The 24,184-nt window shown below is 39.5% G+C and overlaps 1 long non-coding RNA gene across 2 annotated transcripts; it reads right to left on the reverse strand.

The window, feature by feature from the left end:
* Positions 1–1,922: 1,922 nt before the first annotated feature.
* On the reverse strand, positions 1,923–19,902 carry LOC122465296. Of its 2 annotated transcripts, none has more exons than XR_006290029.1 (3): positions 19,813–19,902; positions 11,375–11,503; positions 1,923–2,649 (listed from the first exon to the last, which is right to left on the reverse strand). It is a non-coding gene; the product is annotated as an uncharacterized LOC122465296 (long non-coding RNA). The 2 variants fall into 2 exon arrangements; XR_006290030.1 differs by having other exon boundaries at positions 11,354–11,503.
* Positions 19,903–24,184: the final 4,282 nt, after the last annotated feature.

The raw sequence follows: 24,184 nt of genomic DNA on the forward strand, positions 1-24,184 counted from the left end.
TATATGAGCATTCTGACCTTCAGTTAACTGCCTGTTTCCTTAAGCAGGGTATAGAGAGCATTAGAGCTCTGTTCAGTGAGCCACATTTAGTTATATACAGTGTGATTATTGATCTGTACAAAAGATAGCATTGTTTTATTTTCCATATTACAGTATCTTTATGGTCCATCTACGTCATTAAAACCTATTTGTTATGACACGGCAGTCCCTGACACGTTTCCACTTGGCCAGTGTAGATGCAGTGCCTGACAGTTCTGAATTGCCCGTATGTTGTAGTAGCCAGGCAAGGTACTAACAAACTTCAACAGGACTTTATTTTTTTAAAGTGGAAACCTCTTTTCCAAGCTACTGCTGCACCCTCAGTAGCTCTCTCCCAGCCTTTTCAACTCCTCCCACCTCCTTCCTGTTTCCTGTCCTTTCAGACTCCCAACAGCCAGTGCTCCCAATTCTAATAATTACAAGCAACATCTAAACACCACACAGTGCATATGGGACCACACAGCGTTGGATCTATTGGTTTATGCTATTGGTTTATGCTACAGCTCTTCAAAGTCCCAGGCTTTAGCTTGGTTTAAAACAGTTGTCCCAGATTCTGAGCAGGCAACAAAGGTTTGGCTATTGCAGATGTTTAATTCTTGTTTGGGAGAGCAATGAGTAAGGACACACAAAGGTTACTCTCCCTTACTCTATTTTTATGTACCTAGGAAATAATTCTGCCCCCTACTTCATGTGTTCAGAAGATCCTACACAGAGTGGAACTAATGCACCTCTTCTGTGTGAAGGCAGAAATTTGCGATGCTGTGTAGGAAGAGGTGGAGATTTCCTAAATACTGTCTCATGCAGGAGCAAGTTGGGAGAGTGAATTCAAACCTCCCAACCTTTCCACATCCATGGAATGGGGTGTTAGGCCACAGAGCCTACCATGCTCTTTATGCTGGAGTAGCAACAGCAGAGTTATTCCGCTTTTCCACTGTGGCCTAGGGAGAGAACTCTTTGCCTTCAAGGAGCTCCCCAGACTGCACACCAATTATCCAGGGGGAATAGAATCTAGCCCACTGTTACAATGAAATATCTGCATGAGGATGGGACAACACCTTATAGTGAAAAGTGCAATAAAAGTTGCAATCTGAAGTCTCTTCATCAATATTTTTTCAAGCAATGGAGCTCGTAATTCATTTTTTAACTGACTCCTTCACCCCTCTCAGTTCTCCTTCACTGATTTCCTAAGGTTCCCTATGTTTTGGGTTGCTGACATGATGCTTTATGATAGCTCTGTGGGAATGAGCAAGACAACAAAAGCTATGCAAACAACTATTCATTTATTCTGTTATTATGGCATAAAGCAGTGAGCCTCGCTCATAAAGATGGTAGGATCATTTCTTACTGAATGATATATTTGCTTTCATGGATTCCAGGTTCTTTATTTTAAACTATAATTTTTTAACACATACTTTCTTAGCCTGGGCTATTCCCCAGTCTTCTGGTGATGCAGATACCCTCATATTAGTAACTCCAATAGCCATTAACCACTTCTATCTGCATAATTTAACAGACCAATTAAAAAAAAAGACAAGTGTTTGCCCTATTTGAGCAGTGCTGAGTCTCTACATTGATACTAACACTAGAGTATGATTTTGCTCCCATTTAAAGTCAGTGGTAAAACTCTCATTGACTTCAATGAAAGCATAATTGGGCCCACAGCCCTGATGCACCTCTCGGTTATATTGTTGTGAGGTCAGTTTCTCCTTTAATGGTTTTATTGATTGATCATTTGAATTGTGGTAGCACACAGAGGATAGAGTCATGGGTCCCATTGTGCTGGACACAGAACAAAAAGGTGCTCCCAGCCCTAAAGAGCTTGCAATCTAAGGAGAAGACAAGAGACAATAGGTGGCTACAATAGACAGAGAAGAATTAACAGTAATAATAAGACACTAAGGTGTGTTTATCCACAAGATTTTTGTGGTTTGCTTATAATTTTTGATAGTATGGTGGCTGCTTATTATATGAAACATTGATTTTTTTCTATTTCCCTGCAAACCCATTTCTTTAACCTTTATAGATCAGCATATGGCTGGCCTGTATTTTCTGGTTCTCTCTAATAATATTTGAATATACAGTATTTGATAGGCTGCATTGTGCCGAGAGTTGGGATTTCCTCCTAACTTGAAATGCTAATGACGAATTCACTTGTGACTATTAACAGAAGGTCTAAGCTCTCTAGCACCAAAGGTTTGATTAGAGCCAGCAATAAGCAAAAAGCTTATTTTACTCTCTCTCTCTCTTTCAAATAAAAGGACATTGTCAGTTCAAGTGTAATTAAACAGTACCTTTTAAAACTTGCTTGGCTTAGTATGTCATCTTAATTACTGTACAGTGCATATCATGCTCTGTTACATCTGCATTTTGCATTACACCTCCTTACAATGGCACAGAGTGCTAATATAAAACACGATAATGTGTTAGCAGAAGGATAGCAAGAGGGCTCGAGGTATATTTTGATCACCTTTGGATTGATCTCTCTAGTTATTTATTGTTTTATCTTTGGGTAACAAGAAGGGTGGTTGAGTTATTTGGTGACAAGAATCTTCCCCACCCTCCACTCCATGCATACGATTGTGTTCTCTTTTTAGCTGTGCCTGGCTCCACCTAAAGGAGACATAAAGGAAGAAAAGTTAAACAAACAGGAGAAAGGCGAGGGGATACAATTAAGAAACAAACATGAAGGAAAGGACATGTAGGCGCACCAGCTCAATGTCCCATAGTGTTTCTCTAAATTAAGGTCTTGTCTAAACACAAAAGTTGTACCATCTTATACCAGTACAACACTGCTAGTGTGGACATAGTTACACTGATATAAAGTGCTTATGCCAACATAGCTTATTCCCCTTCCCTTCCATATAAGAAGGGGAATGAGCTAAGCACTTTAATATTGGTATGATTGTGTCCACACTATGGGTCACATCAGCATAACTATTACAGTAAAAAATCGCACCTCTAACCAAAATAGTTGTAGCCGTACAAAATCTGTGTGTAGACCAGGCCTTAAATCATGGTGTGCAGAATTTTCAAAGGTGCCCAGCACTAGCCTAACTCTGCTCACACTGAGTGAACGGGTACAATGTTAGGCCAACATTAAACACACTTCAATATCTCATTCATACAGACGTTTCTTTCTGTGGTATAAGTAGAGGAGAGCAAAGGTTTTTTTCACAGGTCTGGCTCCTTGCTGTAGTTTCAGTTCAGCAAAGTGACTGCACACAAGTTCCCAGGAATTCATTCTAAAAGAGGAGAATGAATTATCACACACATAATGTGATTAATGTGTATATGAAAATAAGCTTTGCCATAAGTAAAGAAATATAAGAGTAAGCTTCTCATGGCCATTTGTGAATATAATCACTATATCCATCTTATTCCAGAAATCCATGTAATTTCACATTCAAATAAAAGTTATTATGTGCATGTATCAAATTTAACAAAGGTAGCATGAAAATCACTTTGTCATCTCTCTGATGAACCAGTGCTACAATATATTATGCATGTCAAAATCAATATAAGTGCTAAATATTGCAATGTAATTATATGTAGCAACATTTTTCCTATTTAAATTGAAGAAATCATATTTCTTAATACATTTGGCTGTTGTAAAAATATGTACATATAAAATAAGGCTAACTATCATAGTGAAGCTTAAAGATCTCCACTGAGACTGGGGCCCCATTGTGCAAAGTGGTGTACTGTCCCACATAATAAGAGACATAATCCCTGCCCTGAAGTACTTGCAGTCTAAATACACAAGACAGACAAAGGGTTGTTGAAAGAAAGTATTATCCCTACATTTCTGAAGAGGAATTGAGACTCTAAGTGACTTGCTCAAGGTCTCTCAGAGCCAGAACTGAATGTTCTCCTGACTCCTAGTCCAGCGCATTAAACACCAGATCATCCGTCCTGCCTCACTACCCAAGTAATGGAGGTAGCATAAAACTTTTAGGCTTATCATGAGGAGTAGATGTAAGAATAAATTCTTTAAAAAAGAAGAAATTATACAGCAAAGGAGGACCCATTTGTAAGGGTCACGATGAAGTAAAGAGGCACAAATAATGGATGCAGTACTAAGTTGCTGAAAAAACTTAAGGAAGGAATAGAACAAGGTGATGTATACATAGAGGGCCAGAAGTGAATAATTCTGAAAAAAAAATGTTTTGGGTCAAGTGGAAAATGAAGTATTTCAAAATTTTCAGCAAATCGAACGGTCAAAAATCATTTTGTTTCATCCAACCTGAAATGAAATGGTTTGTTTTAATTTCAGGCAGGATGGGGTTTTTTTGTTTGTTTGTTTGTTTTTACATTTTTACATTCTTAACAAGTACAATTTAAAGCAACTTCTAAACCAAGTTGTTTTGACTTGAAAAATCAAAATCTTTCATTTCAAAAATGTCAAATGAAATATATCAATTTTTCAGAATTTTTTTGGTTTTGACTCAGTTCAGTGAAACCAAAATGAATTCATGAAATGTTTTGGTGTCAACAAATCTTCATTTTTTCCCATTAAAGAAGTTTCAGCCTGTGACGTTACTGACATAACCTGTGACCGTATAGATCATGGTTGCAACCACTGTTATATATTTGCAGCAGATATTGTACAAAGGTTGTCGTGTAAGGTGTCTGTGGAAAGGTTATGGTTTGTTGATGATGATTATGCTATCTGTATGGGTGTATCATTTTTGTAGTTGAAGTTATGAATATTGGCTATGTACTTGTATATCAATGTGTTTTGATTCTAAGTAGCCTCAGTGGAGCATTTGGTCAGCTTCTTGAGAAGGGACTATTCTCAGTAAGTGCCCAATCAAGAAACACTTAACTGACAATGGACTTTTGGAGACACCAATCCACATTCTGAGCTTTCCAAGGAACATTCAAACTAACATGTAAACAATGGCGTCGGCCTGTAAAGAACTGAGTCATGCATGGACATGTGGCTTGCCCATGTGACTCCAGGCTCCATATTGCGGCTGTGATTGTCCACAGGGCAGAGAATATAAAATGCTGCTGCATCTCCTCCATCTTGTCTTCAATCCTAATTCATACCCCCAGAGGAACCTTGCTACAAACTGAAGCTCTGAACAAAGGACTGAATGATCCATCCCAGCTGTAGATGTACTCCAGAGACTTGACTTGAACCTGCAGTTTATTTTATCACTGCTACAAGCCTGAACCAAGGACTTTGCCATTACTGTATGTAATTGATTCCATTTAACCAATTCTAGCTCTCATCTATATTTCTTTCTTTTATGAATAAACCTTTAGGTTTTAGATTCTAAAGGATTGGCAACAGCATGATTTGTGGGTAAGATCTGACTTGTATATTGACCTGGGTCTGGGGCTTGGTCCTTTGGGATCAGGAGAGCCTTTTTTCTTTTACTGGGGTAAACCAGTAAAACCATAACCATAACCATTCATCCCCATAATGAGTGGCAGTGGTGTTGATACTGGGAAACTGGAGTGTCTAAGGAAATTATTTGTGTGACTTATGGTTAGCCAGTGAGGTGAGACCAAAGTCCTCTCTGTTTGGCTGGTTTGGTTTGCCTTGATGTGCAAAGGAACCACAGCCTTGGGCTGTAACTGCCCTGCTTTAAGCAATTTGTCCTGAATTGATACTCTCAGAAGTGTCCCACCAAGGGCAGCATCATTACACAGCTGAAATCTGATTTTGCCCAGCTCTAATACTCAAATGTTCATTAGCTTTAGTGGGAACAGGACTGGGCCTACTGTACTTCAAATTAAATTTTTTTATTCCATCTTTATGCAGTTGAGAACACAATTTGCACATGAAGTCTGACCCAAAACCTATGAAAGCCAATGCACCTTTCCAGTGACTTCTACAGACACTGGATTAGGCTCACTGTCCTTAACAACTTTGACATAAAGAAGAATGAACTGATCCAAAAAGCTACTGTAACATAGTGTGTAAAAAGTCTCTTTTTAATTTCCTCAGCCATTTCTGGCCAGCAAGGCTTTACGTTAGATTATTATTTTTAGCTAGGGTTCTCACTGTGGTTATCTGTAGTGGTATTTTCCCCCCCTATTATTTCCAGTTCCATGTTTGTTCCTTGTGTTTAAAATGCTGTACCGTATATTGAATTGGTGGCTCTGCTTATACTCTTTTTAGGATTTCATCAAGCTGTACATTAATGCATTTTGTATTTGTGCAAAATAAATGCATCATGTAAGTGGAGTCATGACTGGAGTATGGGTATTGAAAGGTGTGTGCTGTTTAGGAAAGACAGAAATAAAGGCAAAGGTGGCGGAGTAGCACTGTATGTCAATGATGAGGTAGACTGTAAAGAAATAAGAAGTGATGGAATGGATAAAATAGAGTCTGTCTGGGCAAAAATCACGTTGGGGAAGAAAGCTACTAGAGCCTCCCCAGGGATAGTGCTTGGGATGTGCTATAGACCAGCGGGATCCGATTTGGATTTGGATAGAGACATCTTTAATGTTTTCAATGAAGTAAATACTAATGGGAATTGTGTGATCATGGGAGACTTTAACTTCCCAGATATAGACTGGAGGACAAGTGCTAGTCATAATAATAGGGCTCAGATTTTCCTGGATACGATAGCTGATGGATTCCTTCACCAAGTAGTTGCTGAACCGACAAGAGGGGATGCCATTTTAGATTTGGTTTTGGTGAGCAGCGAGGACCTCATAGAAGAAATGGTTGTAGGGGACAATCTTGGTTTGAGCGATCATGAGCTAATTCAGTTCAAACTAAATGGAAGGATAAACAAAAATAGATCTGTGACTCGGATTTTTTATTTCAAAAAGGCTAACTTTAAAAAATTAAGGAAATTAGTTAGGGAAGTCGATTGGACTGAAAAACGTGTGGATCTAAAGGCGGAGGAGGCCTGGAATTACTTCAAGTCAAGGTTGCAGAAACTATCAGACGCCTGCATCCCAAGAAAGGGGAAAAAATTCATAGGCAGGAGTTGTAGACCAAGCTGGATGAGCAAGCATCTCAGAGAGATGATTAAGAAAAAGCAGAAAGCCTACAAGGAGTGGAAGATGGGAGGGATTAGCAAGGAAAGCTACCTTACTGAGGTCAGAACATGTAGGGATAACATGAGAGAGGCCAAAAGCCATGTAGAATTGGACCTTGCAAAGGGAATTAAAAGCAATAGTAAAAGGTTCTATAGCTATATTAAAAAGAAGAAAACAAAGAAAGAAGACGTGGATGGAGTGGAGGATGGAGTGGAGGTTAAGGATAATCTAGGCATGGCCCAATGTCTAAACAAATACTTTGCCTCAGTCTTTAACGAGGCTAATGAGAAGCTTAGGGATAATGGTAGGATGACAAATGGGAATGAGGATATGGAGGTAGATATTACCACATCCGAGGTAGAAGCCAAACTTGAACAGCTTAATGGGACTAAATCGGGGGGCCCGGATAATCTTCATCCAAGAATATTAAAGGAACTGGCACATGAAATTGCAAGCCCGTTAGCAAGAATTTTTAATCAATCTGTAAACTCAGGGGTTGTACCGTATGACTGGAGAATTGTTAACATAGTTCCTATTTTTAAGAAAGGTAAAAAAAAAAAAAAGCGATCCGGGTAACTACAGGCCTGTTAGTTTGACATCTGTAGTATGCAAGGTCTTGGAAAAATTTTTGAAGGAGAAAGCAGATAAGGACATTGAGGTCAATGGTAATTGGGACAAAATACAATATGGCTTTACAAAAGGTAGATCGTGTCAAACCAACCTGATCTCCTTCTTTGAGAAGGTAACAGATTTTTTAGACAAAGGGAACACAGTGGATCTAATTTACCTCAGTTTCAGTAAGGCATTTGCTACGTTTCCACATGGAGAATTATTAGCTAAATTGGAAAAGATGGGGATCAATATGAAAATTGAAAGGTGGATAAGGAACTGGTTAAAGCGGAGACTACAGCAGGTCACACTGAAATGTGAACTGTTAGGCTGGAAGGAGGTTACTAGTGGAGTTCCTCAGGGCTCGGTTTTGGGACCAGTCTTATTTAATCTTTTTATTACTGACCTTGGCACAAAAAACGGGAATGTGCTAATAAAGTTTGCAGATGACACAAAGCTGGGAGGTATTGCCAATACAGAGAAGGACCGGGATATCATACAGGAAGATCTGGATGACCTTGTAAACTGGAATAATAGTAATAGGATGAACTTTAATAGTGAAAAGTGCAAGGTCATACATTTAGGAATTACTGTTATAAACTGGGGACGCATCACTTGGAAGTAACAGAGGAGGAGAAGGACCTCGGAGTAGTGGTTGATCACAGGATGACTATGAGCTGCCAATGTGATATGGCCATGGAAAAAGCGAATGCGGTCTTGGGATGCATCAGGCAAGGTACTTCCAGTAGAGCTAAGAAGATGTTAGTACTGTTATACTAGGCACTGGTATACCAGAGACATCATCTGGAATATTGTGTGCAGTTCTGGTCTCCCATGTTTAAGAAAGATGAATTCAAACTGGAACAGGTACAGAGAAGGGCTACTAGGATGATCCGAGGAATGGAAAACCTGTCTTATGAAAGGAGACTCAAAGAGCTTGGCTTGTTTAGCCTAACCAAAAGAAGGCTGAGAGGAGATATGATTGCTATCTATAAATATATCAGGGGGATAAATAACACGGAGGGAGAAGAATTATTTAAGCTCAGTACCAATGTGGACACAAGAACAAATGAATATAAACTGGCCATCAGGAAGTTTAGACTTGAAATTAGACGAAGGTTTCTAACAATCAGAGGAGTGAAGTTCTGGAACTGCCTTCCAAGGGAAGCAGTGGGGGCAAAAGACATATCTGGCTTCAAGACTAAGCTTGATAAGTTTATGGAGGAGATGATATGATGGGATAGCCTAATTTTGGCAATTAATTGATCTTCGACTATTAGCGGTAAATATGCGCAATGGCCTATGATGGGATGTTAGATGGGTTGGGATCTGAGTTACTACAGAGAATTCTTTCCTGGGTGTCTGGCTGGTGAGTCTTGCCCACATGCTCAGGGTTTAGCTGATCGCCATATTTGGGATCGGGAAGGAATTTTCGTCCAGGGCAGGTTGGCAGAGGCCATGTGGGTTTTTCACCTTCCTCTGCAGCGTGGGGCATGGGTCACTTGCTGGAGGATTCTATGCACCTTGAAGTCTTTAAACCACGAGTTGAGGACTTCAATAGCTCAGACATAAGTTAGGGGTTTGTTACAGGATTTGGTGGTGAGATTCTGTAGCCTGCATTGTGCAGGAGGTCAGATTAGATGATCATAATGGTCCCTTCTGACCTTAAAATCTATGATTCTATGAAGTGTAATTCATATCTTATTTCTACGTTTTTTGTTTATCTTTAATTCCTAACCTATACTTTTCTAGTATGAATTTGTTAGAAGAATATTTCCAAGTTAATTAAAAAGAATCTAAGTTCAGAATCACTAGGATTGCCAAAATGTTCAAATTAGATCTTTAAAGTTACATACTGTAATCCTCATTTTTGTGCTTAACTAAGAATCTGATTCAAGGCTCATTGAAGTCAATAAAAAGATTCTTATTAACTGAAATGGGCTTTAGATAAAACCTTAAGCAGCCTGATTTTTCAGAGATGCTGAGTACTCACAGCACTTATGGACCAGTATATGGGGAAAAAGTCAATGGTGTAGGTATTGAACTACCTCAGTTCACTTGGCAGACTTTCCCCACCTTAGTACAGTATATGGCTGGATATTATCTTTTCCATGTTAAATATATCTTCCCATGACTAGGTTATAAAATAAGCATTGTCTGAACTACTGGGTCCTGATTCACTGCATAAAACTACCCTATGGCTGGTAGATGGCACGTGGATGATCTTCCTCTTCCCCTCCCATTCCAACATTACACTAGGTTATCCTAGGATAGCAAGAGCTGCTGCAGTGGCTTCTATACTATCCCTCATTTTTAATCCCCACCCCAGCATAGGAAGCGTGGCTCAGGGTAAAGGGGCATGTTCAGGATATCCCTATGCCCAAGTTAGCCCGGATTGACAGAATACCCCTTTGGGACCGTTGGCTACTGGTGTAGTTTAGATCATCCATAAAGTTGCTCAAATCTGTCTAGAGTATTGGGTCAGCAAAAAATCAGCTCCAGGATTGGGATAAGAGGCACAAAAGGATCATTTACACACCCCTCCTACTTTACGCAGGCTGTTTGCATAGCTCTTGGTGTCATTTTAACAGCTCTTTAGCACAATGATGCCTTTTGGTGATTGGATATATGTTGAGGTCTTTCAAGGTCACATATGTTTTTCTTTGAATTAAGTCAATGATTTTTCATACTTGCAATCCAATAAATTGTCTAATTACAAGGACTATTGGCACAGATACTGTATGCCACACATTATAACCAGAATAATTACATTTCATACATGGTCAGATATGCCAGAAGGTTCTTTTTAAAAATTGTCCACAGTGTATGGAGTGGGAGGAATCATTTGCACTGGAAAATATTTCTGCTGGGTTATCTAATCTATCGCTTTGCATCAAGGCAGAGTTTGGAAACCAACAAGTAGTTTGGGCACATGGAATCTGATCCAAAATATTTCACATGTTGAGAAAACCCCAAGCTAGTAAAAGAATAATTCAGCTCTACCATGTGACACCTATAAAAGGAGCCATGTTAGAAAGAGTTAGCAATTTTAAATCGCCAAATTAAACAAGATATACTTAAGACTTATTATCCCCTTCTCGGAAGTTTCATAAACTAACCTGCCCAGGGAAGCTCTGAGTTCTTTTAGTGCAGCTTTAATAAGTTTCAGTGCTTAATTGTGTCATGTCAATAGTCCATTCCTCTTGTCAAGTTCAAACTTTTATAGCCAGAAATCATAACACTATTCTTACCGCATGGACTGGAATCACTACTCTCACTCCCACTACTCAACTTTCTACACTTGCCTTTGTTTTGAATTGTAACACAAGAACAAGTGCCACCGCAGAACCAGTACTATTAAAATTGACATATCTGCTGTTGCTGATTGACTAATGCTGTAGCATTACTTCCAGGAATATCATGTTCAGAGGTGATATTTTTGTGAAGTTATGAAAATCTCATAAGAGCTCCTTTAGGAAACGTCATGTCTTCAGATAAGATGGGCTTGTACAGGCTTTTCTTGGCAGTTACTAGGATAGGATGTTTTGTTATCCATTTGTCTTTGAAGGGTGTGAAATAACAATAACATTACTTAGCACATCTCAGCTGTGGATCTCGAAGCATTTAAAGGTGGGCAAATAAGCATTATTATCCCCATGTTTACAGATAGCGAAGCTTAGGTACAGTGAGATTAAGTGACTGTGCCACAAGAAACTCTTACTGTCAACTGGCAAGGGAGTGCAACAGGGTTACAGAGATGTTGTGGGTCTCGTGTATACATTCTAATTCACCAAAGAGTGTCTTCTGAGGTCTCAAATGACAGCTGGTGTCAAACTGGTCATCAATATCACTGCGAAACACATGCACAGATGTGTAAGGAGTTATGCATATAAACTGAAATTATAAGGTTTTTGTCTATGGACTGGTCATCAGCAAATGTGAAAAATGGATTTCCTGTCAGACAAGAAATGTTTGTCTAGCTGGCTGTTTACATGTAGATAAAGTATTGTATAGTTTTCAATGGGTCTAATATCACCAATCTGAACTGAATGTTAATGGAGGATTGTAAAAATGTGAAAGGGAGAAAAGTGACAGGAAGAGGCAAACAGCAGGAGTAGGAGGGGGGACTGTATCTTGAGGTGCCTATGAAAGTTTTCTCTATTATATTTGGTGGACAAAATAGATACCCTGTCATCCTTCACCTAGGAAGTAAACAGACAGTGCATTTTCTTCATGAAAGAGGGATCTCAACCAGACTTGGAGAGCACTTTAGGTGAGATAAGTGTCTTTAGATAGGAGGTTAACCTGTTAGTTAAGTTTAGTCTCTAGAAAGTGTTATGATTTTGTTTTTATATGTAACCATTTGTTTCCAATATTCTCACTCACTATCACTTGAATCTCTGTTCTTTGATAATAAACTTATTCTTGTTTACACTCTAAATATATCTCAGTGCTGTGGTGTTAAAGTGGAGATCCTGAGTTGAATCTTACAAGTTGGTGTGTACTGTTCCTTTGGGGACAGCAGACCTGGTGATTCTGTGAGTGTCCAGTACATAAGGGTCTGGACACTAGGGGAATTGCTCTGAGGATGTGCGGGTTGGTGTGTGCCTATTGCTAACCTGGTACAGAGAGTGAGGTCTGCTGGGATCTGGAAGGCAGTGTTTGTGTTGCCAGAGGCTGATGGTTTCAGAGAACTGATCCACAACAGGAACAGACAAAACTCCCTCATGCTAACGACAGGTGGTAATGAGGGTGCTTCACACCCCTGGGTGCCTTGGGGAGCATCACAATGACTTGTAGAAGGTCACACAGCCAAGAATAGAGCTCAACTCTTATGACACAGTCCACTCTCCTACCCACTTTCCATGTAATTGCACTCCCTTATTTCCAGAAATCAAATCAGGTGCTGTGCTCCAAAATGAGTTGTCAGCAGTAGGTCCAAACTCTGAACTGTCTCCCTTTTTAATATCATTTTCTAAAGTTTATGAAATGCCAAGAAGCTCCATTGTCATGAACTATACATGTCTAATATTTCCTTGTATTTTCAGCTTTGTTTGCTGTCTGGTTATGCTTATTCGTAATTTCCATCTTACATTTCTCTGTTATGTTCAATACAACCTCAGCTATTTTCAATCTAAGGTTATCTACTAGAAGCACTAAAAGCAGAAAACTAATCATCAGAAGTAATTTCAGAAGTTCTTTATCTTTTTTCATTGATATTTCTTTATTCTTTTACCATTTTCACATTCTATGTCTAATTTAGATTGTAATCCAGATGGGGCAGAGATAATGTATATTTTAATCTCATGGTGTTGTATATGAATGTTCAATAATAATAATGGCATTGTACCAGAAATAGCTGATCTAGACATTCTGAGGGTATGAGGATCTATGCCCTCCTTTCATTTTTGTTTGATCTGATCCTAGTCTATCAAAAAAATTGAGAGTCCTATATTTGTGGTTCTTGTATCTAGTCATATTGAACTCCATGAAAACTAGTTAACTGGACAAAAATAATTAATAAATCCAATAGCAAAGCCATGGGATGACATGCTAATGAGAACAGTGCTGGAGTTCTATCCTGTAACACTTCTGTGGTATTCCAATTGTTGTACCAATAAATTAAAAACCAGCAGGATCTTATTAAAGGGAAAAAGGCAAAATACCACATTTATTGTGAATACAGAAAGAATCATAGTAAGCAGTTAGTTACAGCTGTAACATTCCATTCAATCTCATCTTTATTCACACATTCATTCATACACACACACACAGGTTCTGCAAGGTTGTTATCATAGTAAGCAGTTAGTTATAGCTATAACTTTCCATTCAATCTCATATTTATTCACACACACACACACACACACACACACACACACACACACACACACACACACACACACACACACACACACACACACACAGGTTCTGCAAAGTTGTTATCATAGTTACCAGCCTTAGAGTTGCTCATGCCAAGCCACTGGCCAGGTGGCCTGGACATGAGGAGGGAGCAGGGCCTTGTCAGATGCTCATCTGATGCTCCTGGAAGTTGGTTTGCAGAATCAGACCCCAAAGTTCTGACTTTTTAGAGTCTATTTTTATAGGAATTTCTTCCTATGCCAGTCTATGGGAATTGCTGCATCATGCTGTTGCTGAATCAATCAGCAGATAGCACATTCCTGACGGCTCCAAGATGTTATCTTGTTCTTTGGTTCTCCCATTCTTGAGGCTGTTGGGTGGATTCCAGTCTGCCCTCCGGGGGTCCTCTGGTTATTTCCACTTGACGCCTTCTTCAGCCGATGGACACTGGATTCTTAGGCTGGCACCTCCCTGATCATTTAGTTATTATCCACACCAAGCATCCATCCACATACATCCTCTATCTCTATTTTAATCACAATTGTTAATACAACAAAAGGGCGGGGAGTTTCTGGGTGCTGTTTCTGTTGTTAGAGTATTGCTTTGAGTCTCTCTCTCTGTGAATTGTTTTGAGAACAGACTCTGTCTTAGAATGTACTAACACAATTAGCAGCTTGCAAGTTTCACACATAGAGGGAGAGAAACAGTACCAAAAACCAAGAGACCTCTTAATTAGTAATACCCTGGAATTTAAACTATGGGGAATCAAACTCATTTGTGATTCTAATACAGAACTTCTTTAATATGATCCAACATAATCCCCCTTTTGACACTAAGATTTATAATCGTCAGTGTCACTTTCTATGTAGCCTATTCAAGAGAAGGTACTGTGAGGCAATTTGAGTTTGTGATTCCAATTCATGCCACATACACGATCCTAGTGATGTATCTTTACTACAAGGTTCTGGGGCAACAGGCAAGGTGAGGCACACCCACTTTTGAGGAGTCCATTCGGTACAACCTCTAGTGTCCAATAGCTTCCCTCCCTCCCCAGCCCACTGGCTCGAGGTCCAGGGTAGCCAGAAGGATCCCATGTGTAATATGGGTAGTGGGCTAACCTTCAATACCTTTGCCTCCAGGGATTGTTGATGTGCAATTTTGACAACAATTTCTCCCATTAACAAGTCTGGTTTTACAATACTGGAAACATATTGCATCCATTCATATTGATAAGTGTCAAACAATGATCTCTTTCTTTTTTAACAAATGCATCAAACCCTTAATATTTCCCAATATGACCCAGAACATTTTGTGTTCCAAAGTAGCTAGTGCAAGTATCTGCATTTCAGTGCATCCCATAGCTATGGCTGTGTAGTTTCCTATTTCTAATTTTTTTTTCTTATGGATAAGCCATGTGATAGTATTAAGCCATTACTAAAGATTCCATCGGCCTTTTAGGTTACCCAGACCAATTTGGACCAAGTCTACATTGGCATGTACTTGTTTTTGTATCAGGCTGTCCTGTAGTTGGGACAGAAAGCTTAATTTATTTTTATGTTCCTGCAGGTCTTCAGTATTTTTTTTTTTTAAACACACAACAGTGCTAGCAACAAGACAAGACAAAACATAGAACACAAAACACAATTTCTATTGTGACAGTAGATTCATGGTATTGGGTTCTTTTCAGCTGGCATCAGCTTTTCCTGATTTTCTGAAAGACAAAAAGAACATGTTTCTACCCCTTTTGGGGTGGCAGATTATTGCTTAAAATATTTCTTTTACAAATACCCTTGCTGATTGCAGGCAAAACAGAGGAATTGCCCCCACATTTTCCTGTTTTTGTTCTATAGGCAGGCCAGGTTTCAATGGCTTTTATCTTTTAAGGGTTACGGGGAAATTATCCCACTGTTTAGTCATTAAATCCCTGAGTTTTCCTTCTTATACAGCAGACCAAGTTTATAATGTTTTTCCTGCTGTGTTAAGCTTTAAGTTTTATTTACAGGTAATAACTGAGAAGCATCATTACCATACGACGTAAAAGGGTTTTTCCAAAAATCATACACACTATTCATTGTTACAGGGATACTTATTATCATCAAATCCATTAAAATTATCTTGTTATCCCATGCCTTTTATTTAGACAGTTTGTTTGCTGACCAGGTATGTCCTTTATCTGCAGCTTCTTTGTGCTGCTAGTTCTTTCCTTCCTTTATCATTTAGGTAATTTGCATTTTCACAGAAGCTTCCTGCTTTTGGATTTAAAGCCATCAGCAGCTCAGAGACTCTATCTTAAAAGGGACACAATCAACTTTCACCAGAGTTTTGATTACTTTTAACTTCTGCTTCCAAAACACACAGCAATCTGAAAAAGAAAACCCAACCTATTGTGGCTCCCTTTGGAGCCCTAATAGCATTTTAATTAAGTAGCATGGTATTTTTGCATTTCTTTTGCCCCTTCTACAATATACCCTGCACATGTTCTGGGGCAAATGCACATTCCTTCCATAGTTTAACTTCTATAACATTATCCAAATCCATTTTTACATAAGGTGTCACTATTTCTTTTTTTTGCTTACAGAGTTTTCATGTACCTTTATCAAAGTGACAGTCTGATTACTCAGAGCCATTTTAAGACTCAGTGTTTCTAACATTGCTTCTTCTTGTTTTGTGCACCTCACCCCTGCTGTTGCTTCAGAGAGGCACTGTCTTTTTTTTTTAATTTTTTTTTTTTTACTACAACTCTCATCTGCTATTTTGTTACAAAAACAAACAAACAAAAAACAAACAAACAAAAAGAATCCAGAATTTTTTTTTTTTTTATATTCTCCTGATTTTGACTGCCCTGCTGCAGCCACAACTTAAAAACATTTTAATTTTTGTAAAGCATTGAGTTACCTTTTAAGGGTTAAATGCCAAATCCCAAAGCCAAATAACACTAATTACCTGTGTCTAGCAAAAAGGTCTGTCAGTTTTGCAACTTTGAATTAAAGAGTCAAATGGATTTTTAGTGGCATTATTTAAAACAAAAACAAAACCAACTGGTCCTTAGAACTTTACATATTTACACACACACAGACAGATACATACACATTTTCTTTTCCTTAACATCCCTTCCACACTGCTCTGTTTTTTACATCTTACATTCCCTTTATACATTTGAGGCAGTTAAGTTCCAATAGAATCCTCTTATGTTCTTTTAGCAAATTTGACTAAATTGTCCAGTCAAATGATTTTAATCAGATAGTTTATTTTTGCTTGGCTAATTTACAGACATTCCTTTGGAAAAGGGCCCATTTTTCTTTCAGAATGGCTGCAAAGAAACCAAGAATGCTTTCTCTCTAACACTTTTCCTTTTTAACATTTTCACAAAGTTTAGCTGCTTAATTCCCTCCAGCCTCTGCAGAGTTTTTTTTTTTTTTTTTTCTTTACTCTTTTCTCTTTGTAATTATGCCTGGGGGTGCCGTACATAGGACCTTCTCCCCCTTTACCTGCCTCCCTCCAGCCTCTGCAGAGTTAACTTTTTCACTCTTTTTGTATTCCTGGAGTGCCTCTTTCACTATTTTCAGCTGGCTTTGGGTATTTGTAGCCAGCACCTTCCAATTGTCTGCTCCCTTTTCCATTTGTGCCTTTTCCTCTTTACATGAAGACAAGCGGAGGGAAGAATCCTTACATGCCTCCCACAACAACCAAATTGCTGCTGCATCTCTTTTGGCAGCACTAGAAGGTTTGTATATGAGGATATACTGAGCCAATCTATCCTCTAGGTCCGAAATAGTGCAGACATCAGCTAGGGCTTGTTTAGTCCAAGGACTGTGACCAAATTTTTGAAGGATTTGTTTAAAAGGTGTAATTTCTTTAACAAAAGGTGAGGTTGGAGTTCCTTCTGACTCCATTCCTCCCTCTGGTACTGGCTTACCCTGTTTTCTTTTAAACATCTTAACATGGATATTTCAATCTCTTTGTCACTGATGGTATTACTTAGCAAGTGACACAGCCTAGATTCTGAAATCATAGCTTAATCTATGCGTTTTTCCCCTGCTACCTTCCCGGAGGCCAGCAGGTTCCCTGCTACCTTCTCGGAGGCCAGCAGGTCCGGTTAACCTATTTCTCCCTGCTACCTTCTCGGAGGCCAGCAGGTCTGGTTAACCTATTTCTTCCCTGCTACCTTCTCGGAGGCCAGCAGGTCCCCTGCTACCTTCTCGGAGGCCAGCAGGTCTGGTTTAATCTGTTTTCCCTGCTACCTTCTCGGAGGCCAGCAGGTCCCCTGCTACCTTCTCGGAGGCCAGCAGGTCTAGTTTAATCTGTTCTTCCCTGCTACCTTCTCGGAGGCCAGCAGGTCCCCTGCTACCTTCTCGGAGGCCAGCAGGTCTGGTTTAATCTGTTTTCCCTGCTACCTTCTCGGAGGCCAGCAGGTCGCCTGCTACCTTCTCGGAGGCCAGCAGGTCTGGTTAACCTAATAGAAATGCCTAGCTCACTAGAGCTGGCGGTGTGCACACCAATATTTACAATAACTGAGGTTTTTTACCAATATTCCCCCTTTCGCAATTCTCCACCAAAATGTTGTACCAATAAATTAAAAACCAGCAGGATCTTATTAAAGGGAAAAAGGCAAAATACCACATTTATTGTGAATACAGAAAGAATCATAGTAAGCAGTTAGTTACAGCTGTAACATTCCATTCAATCTCATCTTTATTCACACATTCATTCATACACACACACACAGGTTCTGCAAGGTTGTTATCATAGTAAGCAGTTAGTTATAGCTATAACTTTCCATTCAATCTCATATTTATTCACACACACACACACACACACACACACACACACACACACACACACACACACACACACACACACACACACACACAGGTTCTGCAAAGTTGTTATCATAGTTACCAGCCTTAGAGTTGCTCATGCCAAGCCACTGGCCAGGTGGCCTGGACATGAGGAGGGAGCAGGGCCTTGTCAGATGCTCATCTGATGCTCCTGGAAGTTGGTTTGCAGAATCAGACCCCAAAGTTCTGACTTTTTAGAGTCTATTTTTATAGGAATTTCTTCCTATGCCAGTCTATGGGAATTGCTGCATCATGCTGTTGCTGAATCAATCAGCAGATAGCACATTCCTGACGGCTCCAAGATGTTATCTTGTTCTTTGGTTCTCCCATTCTTGAGGCTGTTGGGTGGATTCCAGTCTGCCCTCCGGGGGTCCTCTGGTTATTTCCACTTGACGCCTTCTTCAGCCGATGGACACTGGATTCTTAGGCTGGCACCTCCCTGATCATTTAGTTATTATCCACACCAAGCATCCATCCACATACATCCTCTATCTCTATTTTAATCACAATTGTTAATACAACAAAAGGGCGGGGAGTTTCTGGGTGCTGTTTCTGTTGTTAGAGTATTGCTTTGAGTCTCTCTCTCTGTGAATTGTTTTGAGAACAGACTCTGTCTTAGAATGTACTAACACAATTAGCAGCTTGCAAGTTTCACACATAGAGGGAGAGAAACAGTACCAAAAACCAAGAGACCTCTTAATTAGTAATACCCTGGAATTTAAACTATGGGGAATCAAACTCATTTGTGATTCTAATACAGAACTTCTTTAATATGATCCAACATAAGGAGTTCTATCCTGTAACACTTCTGTGGTATTCCAATGGGTGTCACCCATACAGAAGCACAATCAGACCCATAGACAACTAGGTTCCCATACTTCAAAAACTGCGTCTGGATGTTGGCAAATGGCAAGACCTTCCCCTATCACTGTGGGACAGGATCCATCTGCTAGAAGCGAACATCCTACCATTCCTGCTCTAGCACTTTTAAGTCCTGCCAGTACTCTTACCACTTTTATCTAAAAGCCTTAGATCATATGAGTAAAAACTTCCTCTGGAAAGGCAAAAATTTCCAAATGACTAAAATGTAACTAAGCAAAGAGATAAAGAGAATTTGGCACTTTCTAGCTGGAAAAACTCTCCCAAAGAATTAAATAAAAACAAAACCCTCCAGCCCCATTTCTTCCTTTTCATTCCACCCTCCCCCAAATGTGGCACGAACACAACACTTGCAAATCATCACCCTTTATGTGTTTATATGCCTGTCCCCTACCTTTTCTGCCTTATTTGTTTAGACTATAAGCTTGGTGAGTCAGCGAATGTTTCTTATTCTGCTCATGCCTAGCATAACAGGACCTGATTCTCAGTTGGTATCTAGGCACTAGCGTAATATAAGTAATAAATGGCAACAACAACAATATAGCCTCAACAACGTATATAATCTCATATATATCTGACATACCCTCACTTTATATGATTCTCCCAGTCTGTTTCAGTACACTGCCCAACTGTCGACAATAAGCAAACAAGGTGTTGAGAAAGGGAAAGAGTATATTAGTATATGATATTATTCATGGTATGCCCTCATCTGGAATAGTCTTCATGTTTGGTCATCCTATGCCCAAAAGCATAGGACATAAATGTACAGTGTCCAGAGAGAGACAACCATATGGTTAAAGGAATGAAAAACCCCCTATAAGAGGAGAGGTTCTAAGAGGTGACATGACTGAGATATATTAAATAATGAATGGTAAATCAGTTTACCCTTTCCGATAATACAAAATTAATATCTATGAAAAACATAGGGACATGCTGTAGTATTAAAATCAACAGATTTAATACTGGTAAAGGAAAAGGCTTCTTATACAACACACAATTAACCTGTGGAACTCACTGCCACAAGGTATTATTCAGACAAATATGTAGGAGCCAGATTATGATAGGTCCTTGTGTAGGTATGCTTTTAATTTCTTGGTCTAAATACACTGTAAACTCCTTAGGTCTCGGACTCTCTCTTGCTAACTGTACATACAGTACGTAGCACAATGGGGCCCTGTTCTCAGTTCAGGCCTCTAGGTGCTACTGTAATCCTTACCTTAGACCTCAGTTCCTCCTGTACCACTGACACATCAGATAGAACAGTTCCTCCATTTATTATGGTCACTTGCTAGCTGTGGTACTTCTTCTCAAGTGATGCCAGTGTATTCAATACCCTCTACCACTGTCTTCTGCTAGTTCTTCCTTGACCTTCCTGACTTGTCCTTTCCTCCCTTGCGTACTCAATTCAATGCTTGCTTAGCATGTCTCCCATGTTCTGTACAGTGTGTATGTTCCAACCACGTGAGTCTTCTTTCTTTGATATTTCCTAATGCCCTGCTTTGTCAGATTCCTTAATCTCCCATTTGTTTTGTCTTTCCATGAAATGTGTAATATCTTCCTCAGCCATCTGTGATGGGCAGCCTCAATCTCTTTTTGTTAACGCCCCCACCCCCCAAAAAACAACCAAACACAAAAAACAAAGAGGTACTTTAATATAAATAGTAAAGGGATCAAATTTTATCCCGACAGCCTGTGCAACATCATTGAACTCAGTGGGAGCTATCTGTTCTCAACACGTCTGAAAATCAGGCCACTTATTTAGGTCCCCATTTTTAAGCACCCAACTTTGAAACTTTTGGCTCTAACCTCTGTGTCTTGATTTGCCTAATCTGCAAAATGTGGCAGCCATATCATATCGTGGATGCATACACCCTTGTACAACAGCTAAAATATGCTATACAAATAAGAATTTGTCTCAAAGAGCTTGCCGCCTAAAGGCACAATCAGTGCAGCAGAATACCTATGGAAATAAATTACAGAACAGTTGGGGTTTGAGTTTTTTGTGTATTACCACCACATGAAAGAAAATCACATGTCTGTTAACCCTGCAGCTAACTGAACGCTTCTGGAAAACAAGATTAAATATTATGGTTATGTTTGGCTTTTTCATTCATTTGAAATGTTCTGTTCTTTGTTCCACACTAAGAATCTCTATGGCATAGTCTGAACTGATTATACACACAACCGTAACAATGTATTCATATAAATCCTATGTAAATACTGATTTTATTTCTAAATTGTTTTGGTGCATAAACACTGGGTTAAAGCAAGAGAAAATATCAGAATGGGCCAGACACCCAGATTAGCACCCAATTAGACCTATTTTAAAATTTATACTAAACTTTTCTATGTCCCTTTTAATTGAAAAGATCTTCCTTACCTCAAGTCTCCATAAAGATAACATGACCCATTTCAATAGGACTATCCTACTGGGAAATAAAAGTCGTCTTGAATTGCTTTGAGTTATCAGAACATTTTATAATACAAAAACATACTTTTCATGATTATACATCTTTGTCAGGAACAACCACTGGAGCAACTGAGTTTTGTGTGGCTTCCATATCTGCTTTAAAGGCTGCTGTGACAACAAGCCCTGGCAGAAGTAAACATGAATCTTTGCATATGGTTTCTATAAATCCTACATTTTCCACTTTACAGTCCAGAAAATAATGATTGAACGGATGGCAAACAGGCCACTGGATTTATGCAATTTTCTGCTAAAACCTGGGATTTTCACTCTCACGAGCAACTTATATACAAGGACTGAAAAGGCTGCATGCTAATGTTTTTGGCAAAGCACTGCATTTATATAACCGAGGCATACAAATACTAGTTATAAATAAGCTGATGGTGGGGAAAGGAAATTTCTTTCTGTGTCAATGAATAATCATTTCTCAAGTGAGCTTCAAATATATATATATACTGGAACAATCTTTTAATCCCTTTACAAAGCAGAGAACAAAAGCCCTGCCTGCATTTAAATAATATGAATAAAATATGTTAAAAATAGAAAGTCTAAGCACTGGGATGCAGAAAAGCATGAATAAAGCCATAATAAAGAATGCATTTTTTATTTTAAGAATTGTTCTTGAGAGTGGCTGTAATCAGTGACTCAATGAATAATTTATTAATAATGGTTCATGTGATGCTCTTTCAGCAGGTTTTCAACTTTCCACTTGGGGCACCGTGGAAACTGAAAGCAAAGTCCTGTGTTTTATTATTGCTCTACTGTTCTTACAAGATGCACCAAAACTAGGACTTCAGTCTCCAGTGAAAACTAACAGCTTTTGGTAAGAACCCAAGGCAGTATGATCAGGTGCTGCTTAGGCCCCCAGGATTGTACTGTTCCTATCTATTTGTCTATTTACGATTTCGTTCTGCCATATTTCTGAAGAATCTGTCACACTGGTATCTAAGAACCTGATTTAAAGCCCACTGACGTCAATGAGAACTTTTTCCATTCCATTCAACAGGCTTCAGATGCAACCCTAAGGGCTTACGATTCTCCCAGTGTATCATGTCTTCTCTGTGTCTCCTATGCTCTGATTTTGCAAGCTCTTACCCGTGGATGGGCTGCTGTGCCTGACCACTGCCCTGATGGAGTCAATGGGCCCCCCATCGGCACTGTTGCCTGCTTGTGTGGAGCTGTTTGCAGGACAAGAGCCTTAGGCTGTAAAATCCTCCAGCAGGGGCAGTCTTTATCTATGTTTCATGTAGTTCATTGATAGTGGTTCTTAAGGCTAAGCAATAATTTTTAATAATATCAAGGTTGACTTCAGGCCAAAAATCCTCTGATTCATTTTTTGCTCTAAATCTGGAGGCTTCATTAGTGTTTCTTCATCAGTTCTTTTTTGACTGGACCATCTTCCCTCCCTGATCCACAGTGATGCTTGCTTTGATTTTTTTTTCTACAGTGCCTTCCTTGCTTATTCCAGATTCCCACAGCAAATTCAGAAACTTTCAGCTACCCCAGGTTCCTTTTTGATGTTGTCACAGCCCTCCACCTTGAAATGCCCCATAGCCCCGGATATAGCTCAGCAATGCTGGAAGCTGCCCCAGAGCTCTTTCAACACTCTTGTATTCTTCTGAAATCTCTTGTCCCTTATGACTGCTCTCCATTCCATTCTCTGATTCACTTTTGTCACCTTATCTTATTTTCGAAATTCTCCTGAGAATCATCAAGGTAGATGTACAGGTAGAATCCTGTACAGAATTATAATCAGATCGCAGATAAATTAAACAAAGGACTTAGCCCTCCCTCTTTCCATCCAGAAGCTGCACAACATATCTGCTCCCAATTCTCCTTGAAGGTGCTTTGCTCTTGTTCATAAATTCTACTTTTCTGATCGGTGGCAGAAAGGCAAAATGATTAAACCTAGACATAGGAGAGCAGATCATAGAATCATAGAAGATTAGGGTTGGAAGGGACCTCAGGAGGTCCTCTAGTCCAACCCCTTGCTTAAAGCAGGATCAACCCCAACTAAATCATCCCAGCCAGGGCTTTGTCAAGCCTGACCTTAAAAACCTCTAAGGATGGAGATTCCACCACCTCCCTCCCTAGGTAACTCATTCCAGTGCTTCACCACCCTCCTAGTAAAATAGTTTTTCCTAATATCCAACCTAGACCTCCCCCATTGCAACTTGAGACCATTGCTTCTTGTTCTGTCATCTGCTACCACTGAGAACAGCCTAGCTCCATCCTCTTTGGAACCCCCATTCAGGTAGTTGAAGGCTGCTATCATTTTCCCCTCACTCTTCTCTTCTGCAGGCTAAATAGCCCCAGTTCCCTCAGCCTTTCCTTGTAAGTCATGCACCCCAGCTCCACAGTTGCCAACTTTCATGTGGTAAATAAGCACCCTGACTTTCACAATAAGCCAAAAATCAAGCTAATCCCATTTAAATACAAGGCCCAAACAAGCCAATCCCTAAGAAGCCCAATATTCTATGTGACTATA

This window comes from Chelonia mydas, chromosome 3 (genome assembly GCF_015237465.2).
Source record: "Chelonia mydas isolate rCheMyd1 chromosome 3, rCheMyd1.pri.v2, whole genome shotgun sequence".
Taxonomy (NCBI): domain Eukaryota; kingdom Metazoa; phylum Chordata; order Testudines; family Cheloniidae; genus Chelonia; species Chelonia mydas.